At 31.1% G+C, this 11,731-nt stretch overlaps 1 pseudogene; it reads left to right on the top strand.

Annotated features, from left to right (window-relative positions):
- Positions 1-11,731, top strand: part of LOC106465448 — a 36,538-nt pseudogene that overhangs the window by 9,414 nt on the left and 15,393 nt on the right.

The raw sequence follows: 11,731 nt of genomic DNA, 5'->3' as shown, positions 1-11,731 counted from the left end.
TATATATATATCCACTACATCCATCCAAAGTTGTAAATTATCTCATTGAGCCACAGATTTGAAATAATAGCACCAGTTTCAGGAGAAGTGTGAATAAACACCTTGATTGAATTAATATAGTATTGAAGAACTTAAGACTGAAGGCAGATAAAATTGTCTACCCTTTGTTTTAAATCATTTGTTCGGTATTACAGAACTGTCCTTGATGCAACGTTAAAGGTATTGAAATTGTTAGGGAAAATGTATTTGAAACCAGCTTTTCCTTAGTGAGTGAACTCTGTTACGCATGTACGTTTTTAGCTTTACATTCAGAATAAAAGAAATATTAAATTGATAAACATTAATTTCACTACAAAAAGAACTAGAATAATAAAAAAAAATTTTTGAATCGGCCATTGTTTCGCATAATTTTTTTTTCTTTGGCTTGTAAAAACAGTGTAATGTGATGATATTAGATTGGTAGGCCAGTTTTAACTGTTTTAGTTTTTGACAATATATTGTGAAATTCAGTGTTGTAGAAATAGTACTATTTATAGAAGAATGAAAAAGTTAAGTTTAAAAATAGTTTAAATAGTGTTGCAAAATACTGCTGAAGGGTCTTGAATGTAGGTGTAGAAGATACACTAATCTTTTGAGATGACGAAAAATGGGAAAATTAAGCTACATAATGACATTTCGATAGCAGTTGATTTTTATCATACTTTTTGATAGCTTGTTATTTTGGATAAAGTAAACAACATTTTTATTTTGGGGGACAAAATTTTTTGCAGTATGAAATATGGTTCAAGTGAATAAACATTAATTTTTACTAGCATAAAATATACACACTGCTACGGTGTTAAAAGCCTCCTCCCATCTCTCATGATTCACAGAGACTCAAACTGAATAGTTGATTATTTTTGTGAGTCATGACACTATTCAGTTAATCTAAACAAACCTGAATTCATCAAAATTAATAATGAAAAATTATCATGGAATTTATTTGATTACTGAATAGTTGAAATAACTGATAATGAGAAACACTGATTTCAATTGATTGATTATTTTTAGGATAATTAATTTAACCAGATTTACATTAATCTGTTATTTTTGTTGACACTAGTTGATGAAATCGATGCTCTTAGATAATTGATTAATTGAGTTAATCACCCAATTCTAGTGCCAAATTTTGTGAGTGTGTGGAGATTAAACAGTTTCAAACATGGTGCCCTCAGAATCCCAAATAGGGTAGGAAGACAAAATCTGATGCCAGGTTTGGGTTTGGCAACCCTGAAAACCTATTCTAGAATCTCTTTGTGTCTGGGTGACCTTCTGGGCATGTTTAGGCATTCTTGGTATCCCAAATAAATAAGTTATAATAATTTAATGAGTGAAAGCAAACAAGAATGTTGAATAATATTTCAACCACACTATCTGCAGCTACTCGTGCTTATGAGACCTTTCACCCAATATCAGAACTCATCAGACCGGCTGAGATAGAACAGCCATTGTTGTGGCATCAACCAGATTAAATAAATGAAGTATAACTATTATCAATTTTAATTGAATCATTTAGAAATCACATTTACGGTAAGTGTTAATAACACTTTTTTTATTAATGTTTTTGAATATCAATTATTTGTCTATTTCATTATTTTATAAAATGTTAATTTTACCATCATTCAAAAGAACTGGTGAACCAGCAAGGGTATTGGGAGGACTATACCATATAGGTAAGGACCCTCCCCAAAACCAACCAGAGTCTGCTTGTTAAGTTTGGTTCCTGCTGGCTCCAAAACTGTGGGAGGACTTTGGAGACAAGCAAGTTCACAAACATACAGTGTGAATTAATACAGGATTAGTAGAAGCTTAGTTATCTTAAGATAACTTGTTTCTAGCACAAGTATTTACTGAAAGCATTTGTGTTCTTTTTTCTTTAACAGCTGAATTTACATAAAACAAAAAAAAACAACCTTAAACAATGAGAAAATCTTAAGAATCTTTATAAAAGTGAGTATTTTTAACCATAGCAGGTCAGTCGTGATAGTTATTTTGTGTATCTAATTAATTACTTCTTGAAAAATTGGTTAGAATTACAGTTCTAGTATCTTTTTATGTCTTCTTTATTTATTAATTTTATTTAAGTTAATTTTTTGACGTGTTTCATTTTATGATGACTGCTGTGGTAGCTAATTCTTCACAAAGGTAAAGGTAACATTGTATAGTGATAGATAGGTAACTGGCTCTTCTGTTCAGAAAATATATTATTTTTAATATTGAAATGAAAATAGCTACTTATTCCCATTCTTTCTTTGTTTCCCACTAATCATAACTCGGGTGGGATATTGGGATCATTGAAAAAAAACTGTTAGTGGGTGATATATTTGTACAAATTTAAAAAAAACAACTTATTTTAGATAATTTAATCACCTATGTTGGTGATAAATAATGAAAATGTAAGAAAAAATCATGCAAGTACAATTTATGTAATTCTTAAGTTTTTATTTTTTTTACAGAAATAATACAAGTCTTCTGGATTATACTGTAGTCTTGAATGTTAATTGTATTTCACATACAAGAATATCTTTATAAAACTGCTTGAAGGCTTTCATAAAAACAAATTTTTTGTTTAAAATTGTAAAGTATAAACCTGTAAAACCATTTATTCTTATGTATGGCATTATATTATTTTTAATCATTAGGTGAACCCAATACATCTGTGTATGGTTCCTTAAGAGAAGGTGTGTTTGAAGGGAAAATCCACACACAAGAACAAACTTATTATATTGAGCGGGCACAGAAATATTTTGGGAACATTTCTAAACCATTTCATTCCATCATTTACTTATCCACTGATGTAAAGGATCCTTTTGCTTCTAAGCGTGAAGGACATGTACCTGGCTGTGGTATTACAGACAATGTATTGCAGTGGATGCAAGATATTGGTAATGCTGCTGCTCAAGAAACCAAAGTAAGTTATTTCTCGAAAGTAAGTATAATTAAGAAAAAAATTTAAGCTATGTTAATTTTTGGTATCATTGTTATAACTGATCAACTAAGAGCATACAAGAATGTTTATGTAAAGAACTAGTTAGAGTACCTGTCCGTTGGACGGGTGAAATAAAAACCTGTTTGTAACAAAGGATATGAAATTGTGCTTCTATTTTTTTTTTCTTAACATAATAAACTTTAAAAGTGCAATAAGAATACTTAAAGGTACCAATACTGAAAAAAAAAAAAAGATGTACTGTTTTCAAGAATTCCATCAATATGAAATTAGATTGGGTGTGGGGTCCAACCCCTCCTCCATGACCTTCCTCATGTCATCCTGTATCACTATGTCAAGCTGTGCTGATTTGGTAGTTTTTTCTAAAAATATTTGGAGAGGTCCACACACAACCCCCCACCCCCTCTCATGACCCTTCATGTCATCCTGTATCTCTGTGTCAAGTTTAGTGGTGATTGATCAAGAAATGTGAAAACGTATAAGGAACAGATACACACACACACATACTGACATTTATTTATACAGAAGAATAGTGGGGGTCGAGCCCAAACCCCTTCATAATCTTTCTCGTGTCATCCTATATCACTGTGTCAAGTTTGGTGCTGATTGATGAAGAAATGTGGAAATGTATAAGGAATAGATACACACATACTGACATTTATTTATACAGAAGAATAGTGGGGGAGGGGGTAACCAAAACCCCTTCATAATCTTTCTCATGTCATCCTATATCACTGTGTCAAGTTTGGTGCTGATTGATGAAGAAATGTACAAGAAACAGATATGAAGTTATACATATGTGACCGTGTATCTTTTCCCAGATGCACAGTTTGCTTGTATATAGTAGAAAAATAGAATACTCTTTTGTTTACAACTCTCTGTCTTTGCTTTAAGTCACAGAAATTACCAGTGATTATTATTTGACCTGTTGAATGCTTTTTTTTTATACTTTTAAAGTTTATATGTAAGTTTTATTTGTTTTGTATTTTTTTATCCACAGGATCATATTAAAGCCGAAGAAAATGAAAGATCAAAAAGGTCGTCTTTTGAAGAGCATGTGCATCACCATAATCTATACGTAAGAGAAGCACCATGGCATTTATTACCACCTTCTCAGCCCTCGGTGACCCCTATCAGGAGAGCATGTTCCTTATACATACAAACAGACTCTTTATTGTGGGAGCACATGAAGCGACACGAATCAACAGATACAAAAGTTAAAGAAGAAATTATTTCCCTTATAGCTCAGCATGTCAATGCAGTAAATCGTATATATGAAAATACAAACTTTAATGGATATAAAGGAATAAAGTTTGTTGTACAGAGAGTAAAGGTAAATAAGTCACATTTCTAGGTTTCTCCAAGTTTGAGTAATATATATTTTTCCCCATAATACACAGTTTTTGATACAGTTGAGTAGAATCAGACATAGTGATATCAGCTGATAGCCAACTCCAGTTATTTTGTAAGATATCTAAGTTTGATTGTTGAAGTATGGTATATTGATGTGGTATTTCATTTAACCCCTTCTAGACTGTAAGGGCATCGTTCATTTCTCTGGATTGTTTTCCTGCTCACAGTGGAAATACTTAATCAAATTGCATTAAATGTAGAACAGTTTACTAACTATTATGTAGCTTAACTTAAAAATGAAATATAAATTGATTTTGAGTTTTTTATATTTTGAAATTTTCGAAAATTCTGATGCGAGACAAGTTTTTGAAACAAAAAAAAATTTTGTTTCAGCTTAGAATTTCAATTTTTCTTTTAGTTTTGATCAGAAAATTCTGTTCAATATATCCAGTCAATTTCAAAATGATTAATTTTCGTTAATATATTTCTTTTGAAACTGTTTTGCTGATTGCAGTATTCACTACTTCTGGTTACAAATCATAAAAAAAAAATGCATAAACTGACAAAGATTTATTAGTGATTTTTTCCAAATACTGTTAGGTCAGGCTAGATAACAGTATTTGTGAAAAACATTCTTTGTTAAAATCAGCTTATTTCTAAGAAATATTCTAATAGGTATTTTATTTACATGCATAGTTTGAATATGATTAACATAATATTCGATAAATATGGATTTGAGTCACTGGAATATTTCACTATTGCTACCATATTCTAAACCTAATAAGGCTTACCTGATATTTTTCATAGAAGTAAATTTTGTTAGCTTTTAAGCAAATATAACTTAACACGAAAACTTTTCCGGGAATGGAAAGAACATCTAACGAAACTATGAAAAATGCCCATATCTGAGGTTTATTGTTAAGTCTTCTAAACTCCCCATTAGATTCCTTTGTTCTTTCGTGGAAGGGCTATGTATTGTTACGACCTCACAAAACCATAAGTTAGTTGTCACGCCACATTATTCACCTTACATTGACAGAAATAATTTATAACTTGTCCTATCTAGTACTATTTGAACTTTGTCTATAGCTGTTTTCTAAGCTGATCTTCATTAGAAGTTGTTCAAAGAACATGCTGAGAGATGATAAAAGGGTGGAAATTTGTATTAATAACCAGTGAAAGAAGGAAAAATCACATTAAAAATGAAACATGGATAATTGTATTCTGAAGGGATGCTAGTTTCTTAGCAAATGCATATATCTGCTTTGAGATTGGTAGGAAAATTCAAGAGATGTAATAAGTGTGTTGTTTATAGGCAAGACTCGTTAGAGCTTTACAAGTCTACACAAAAGTGTATGCTTGAACATTTCTTCATTTTTGTTTACATATTGTACTAAGCAATTGGTACAAAATAAAATATTAGTTGTAAAATACTTTTTTTGAGTTAAAAATTGTTAAAGGTAGAATTGTTATTTTTAATTAAATTTTGAAATTTTATATACAGTTGTGCATTCAGCACCTAAAAGGTGTTCACCAATGCTTACAGGTTGTGATTAGGTTAATGCCAAAAAAAAAATCTCTTGACATTAATACGTAATTTCTTTTTGGAATTACAAATGAAATCAACTGATTACACAGGCCTGCAAATTTGAACTTCATGAAAGGTGTTTTGGTTTTAATAACTGATTTTTTCATAATTCAGCTATGCAGATTTTGAAAACAATATTCATTTTTTTTCTATCCTGTAAGGATTTTTTTTACAAATCTGGAAGAAAAAAAAACTCTTACTTAGATCAAATTATTATTTTGTTTACCACAATGAACATTTTTTTATTATTATGTTTGGGTTCTAGAATGATCGATAAGACTCTCACGTCGCAATTGGTCTAGTGAAATCTATAGCCAGTGGTTGTCAACATTTTAAGCATAACAAAATGTGACCCGATTTCAATGAAAGTTATTCATTTATGTGAAAGTACATATGACGTTTTGTGGAACATTTGTACGTGATGGAGAAAAATGGATATCCCTTTCAGATTCAGCGTACAGGAATTACTGTAGAACATGTCAAAATTTCAAGACAATAAAACCATTGCAGGTCTGTCTTATTACACCATTTCAGCTATTTAAGGTGTGGCTTTCAATCAAATATTTTAGCCACGTTTGGTTTGTACATTCTGTGTGATTGTGAGAATAAATTGAAATCATCTAGTAACATCTCAAAAGAGTTTTTTTCTTTCTGTAGTTTTTAGAAGTTAACAAGTTAGAGATAGTCTGTTATGCTGTAGACATATTTTTCAGACTTGTTACAGTTCTTTGTGGGTTTCGCACAAAACCATGTAACCGTATCTCTGTTGTGATAAAATATTAAGTTTTAATTAAATTTTTGATTTGCCTCACGCAAAAATTACTTACTTTAATTGGTAGTAATTTATGGTGATAAAGTAGGCACTTCAATTTGTATGCATGCAGTACTTATGGTTTGCTTAATTCTTAGCATTTAGATAATTCTTCAGTTATTCAATCCTGTTTTTCAGATCAATGACTCTTCTGCTTGCGACACGCCTGCTAAGAGGAGGAGCAACTTCTACTGTATTCCTAATATTGATGTGTCCAACTTTCTCAACCTGAACTCTCAGACTAATCACGATGAATTCTGTCTTGCCTATGTTTTTACCTATAGAGATTTTGCTGGGGGGACCTTGGGTCTGGCATGGGTTGCTTCTGCCTCAGGTAAGGCTATTAAATAATGAAATGGGGGAATATGTTACTTCATCATAATTGTTTTCTTTTCTTCTGTTTGGATTGTAAAAATTAAAAGAATTATGAGAACTTAATCTTTGAATTGATTCCCTTTTTATTCAAAGTACTTTCAATTCTTGGTATAATGTGGCTTGTTTCATGTAATAAAAATTGTGTTACAGTTTCTGTTATGCGAGGGTGAGACTGAATTCCAAATAAGGCCAACTTGGATCACAGAGTGTGAGTGATACTGGACAGATTATTCCCCAGTAAATACGTGACATGTTTTTTTATGCTAATTTGGCTGTAGAAAGTTTTTGTTTTTATTTATTTGGGATACACCAGAAGAGTATTATCAACGTTTGTTTTTAGTTTTCACTCACGTGGTAAGCATACTGTAGTGTAAATTTTCAGAAGCATTGTACTCAAGAATGAAATGAAGTTTTGGATAAAAATAATATTGTAATGTAGAATAGATAAGATGTCTTGTAGAACTCAGAACTACTCCTCATGGTGTTATTATTAATACACATCCTGCATGAATTGAAGCTCTAGTGTGTTGGAAGGATGTGCATTTATACTGACTTTGTTTCTTGTTGTATGTATTAAAATATTTTATTATTCTTTCAAATCATTGTGTCAACTATATATATATACAAGTCAATTGTATTTACAAAGCTCTGATGATTATAAAGATACTTTAAATTTTTCTGTAAAAAAAATCTATAAACCTGACTTTTTACCAACCTTGCTCCAGTTTGTCAGGTTTCCTTTTCAACTTGTGGCATTATATCTTTTTGTTTTTTCACACAGATGAAGTATTCTTACCTTTGAGTCAATATATATATATATATACATATAAGTGAAATTTATGTTGTTTTAAGTTCTTTATTTGGTAGTTTGACAATTTCAGTTTTTTTAAGAGAATTTTTAATTTTATATATGTATACACAAACTTCTTTTTTTTTTGGTTTTACATTCAGTACATTTTCTTTTATACTAATTCTTCAGTTCCTTTTGGTCTGGGAGATGAACTTGAAATGAATTTCTTTATGACATTTACACAAATACATTAATTTTGGCAGGTTTTACTCGGAAATTTGCTTCGATAATTATTTAAATTATGTTCTAATATTTACCAAATTAAGCTGTGATATCTGCGTGTGTGTGTGTTCACGATGAGTCCAGCTCACCGTGTGGTAGAAGTAATTGTATATAAAAGGGGGGAGGGAGATCATAAAGTATGTGTGTTGCAGAATCAGCTTCTGAAACTGTTTAATGCCAGTGATCAAAAAATTAATAAAATTTTGAAGAATATATTTCAGTATATATTTTCAAACATTAAGAAACAAATTTATAACTTCAGTTTTCTTTTGCTATTTTCACTTGAGATGTGTCTGTGTTTTAAATTCTTCAAATGACAATCATTCTATCTCACAATGGCTGGAGACGGCTTGAATGGGTAATGAAGAAAACTTATATTAAAGTTTTTCTTCATTACCCATTCAAGCCGTCTCCAGCCATTATTAGTCTCAAAGTGGGTTCCTCGTCATCGAATTCTATCTCACAGTTGGGGTAAAATTTGTCATGAAATCTGAATCCATTTCTGTTAAATAATTTTTCCATTCAGTGAAAAGTGTTTTAAAATTACATGTATATTACAAGTGCTTAGAACACCTTTTATTGATAGATATTGACTTCATTTTATGTCTTATAAAATTACATGTATAACATATATATTACAAGTGCTTAGAACACCTTTTATGCCCCCCAGTGGCACAGAGGTATATCTGCGGACTTATAACACTAGAAACCGGGTTTCGATACCCATGGTGGGCAGAGCACAGATAGCCCTTGTGTAGCTTTGTGCATAATTAAAAACAAACAAACACCTTTTATTTATAGATATTGACTTCATTTTATATGTTTTAAAAATGTATGGAATAAAATCATTGTAAGACCTAAAATAAAATTCATAACACATTTCTAATTACTTTTGTAAGTGCAGCTGGTACTACCAATTAAAACCTTTTAATATTTGTCATATGACTTTTAGAAAATAATAGATAAAAACGTTGTCTAACAGCTAACTGTATAAAAACATGTGGAAGTTAAAGACACTGTAATTAACACTTCAAGCATTACAAAAAAAGTACTTTCTATAAACAACCAAGGAAGTAGAATATAGGATGTTTTTTTTTTTTTCCTTTAGGAGCATCAGGAGGCATCTGTGAAAAATACAAGTCTTATACAGAAAACATTGGTGGACGGCAGGTGCAGAACAAGAGAAGTTTGAACACTGGTGTGATTACTTTTGTCAACTATAATAGCAGAGTGCCTCCTAAAGTTTCTGAGTAACGTTAGCTCATGAAATCGGCCACAATTTTGGATCACCGGTAAGCTCGCAATCTGAGGGTCACGGGTTCGAATCCCTATCCCACCAGACATGCTCGCCCTTTCAGCCATGGGGGCATTATAATGTGATGGTCAATCCCACTATTCATTGGTAAAAGAGTAGCCCAAGAGTTAGCGGTGGGTGGTGATGACTAGCTGCCTTCCCTCTAGTCTTACACTGCTAAATTAGGGACGGCTAGTGCAGATAGCCCTCGTGTAGCTTTGTGCAAAATTCAAAACAAACATCACCAGTAAGTTAGAGTTCCACTGCATATATGAATATCCCTTCACTGTACTGCACCTCATAACCTCACAGAATAAGTTTAAATGACACTGTGATGTTGTGCACTTGAAAAGCTATTTATTAAGATTCTTTTTAAATCATTTGTGAGATGGGTGGTATAAAAACCTTGCCTAATTGATTTTCTCCATGTTTTCAGTTTAAAATTTGTGTTAATGAATGCTGTTATGTACGTAGCTGACAAAAGGTAAAGATTTTCTTGGCAGTAGAACATTATGAATCTGACATATCCTTCTTGAACAGTTAATGTTGTATAACAAGTATTAAGCTCTAACTAGCCACCTGTGGATGAGCTGGTTAATTAGTAATTAATGAGTAGTTGTCTTTCTTCATTCATGAGAGCTCTTTTTTAATAATAACAATATTATCTGATAGTAGAAAGTTCTAAATATACGTCTATGTTAAATGTCCCATAAATATGTAGCTGGTTTTAAAAAACACCACTTAGAACCTAAGATGAAAGATCATCCTGCATCATAATAAGAGAATCCTAACATGTTTTACAAAGTAAAAACTTACCAGTTAAGAAAGTTCATTTTTTGGTTTGTTCAGAAGAGAAATTAGAAGTTAGTGTATAGTGAGTAAAAGGAATTCAGTCTTAGTTCTTGTTTGAATATAATTTTAATTGTGTTTTCTAGCATGACTATCCAGAGGAGTGTCGTCCTGGTGGTAGTAGAGGGAACTACATAATGTATGCCAGTGCCACATCTGGAGATAGATACAATAATAATAAATTTTCTCCATGTAGTATTCGAAACATTAGTGCTGTCATTCAAGCTGTTTATACCAGCAGTGGAAAAGAAAATTGTTTTTTGGGTATGTTTATATATCATATGAGAAAGAAATATTGATTATCTGTGTTTGATTTGACCTTTTGACCTGTAAGAACAAAATGTGATCAAGCTAAAATTTTTATCGAACTGCAGCAAATCTGAATATTTCATATTAAATATTTAACAATGATGCTCATTTGTAAGTAAATTTCTTACTTGAAAATTTCATGATTGTATGCCAATTTAGTTTTTAAATAGTATCATTGCTGCTTTTGCAACTCATCAAGGTTATCCCCGATTTGATAAACTAACAGTACGTATATAGTTATACACATATTTTATCCATGACAAAGATGGGTCAGAATTAGATTTTTGTTCATCGGTATAATTTTTCCCAGACATGTGTACATGTTGTATAATAACACATCAAGGTTATCCCAGATTTGATCAACTAACAGTACGTATATAGTTATACACATATTTTATCCATGACAAAGATGGGTCAGAATTAGATTTTTGTTCATCAATATAATTTTTCCCAGACATGTGTACATGTTGTATAATAACACATATTTTATCCATGACAAAGATGGGTCAGAATTAGATTTTTGTTCATCGGTATAATTTTTCCCAGACACATGTACATGTTGTATAATAATGATATGTTCATTTAAACTTATGATTACTCTATTGTTGGTTAAACCTTCTTCAAGTGGTTAATTTTCTCATAAGTAAAATTACATTTAAGTATCAGTACAAAATTTTCCTGATAACAAAGAGATAAAGTCATTACGTATTTGTAAAGGGAAATTTATGCATTGATTTCAGTATAGTTTTAGATTCATGTCAAATTTATTTGATTATGCAGAGGAACTTAAATCGGTAGAAACTAATATAGATTATAGGTTTAGAAGTGACTGTTAACGTTTTCTGGACTTTCATTGCACAATACGTCATTGATAGTACTATTTAGCATGTTTTTACACAAAAGTGATAATTATGTATTTAATAAGTTTCATTTTTATGCTAACATTTGGTATTATGTTTCATTGTCTTCCAACGAGACCTAAAACTCGTGCGCTTTCGAATAGTTTGACTATTCTTCTTCATTATTCTCCTGAATGAGAATAGTCAACTATTCGAAAGTGCTAGAGTTTTGGGTCTTGTTTGAAAACATTACAG

Source organism: Limulus polyphemus, unplaced genomic scaffold (genome assembly GCF_000517525.1).
Source record: "Limulus polyphemus unplaced genomic scaffold, Limulus_polyphemus-2.1.2 Scaffold1948, whole genome shotgun sequence".
Lineage (NCBI taxonomy): Eukaryota > Metazoa > Arthropoda > Merostomata > Xiphosura > Limulidae > Limulus > Limulus polyphemus.
Note: the sequence above shows the minus strand (reverse complement) of the source record. Positions and strands in the feature narration are given on the sequence as shown.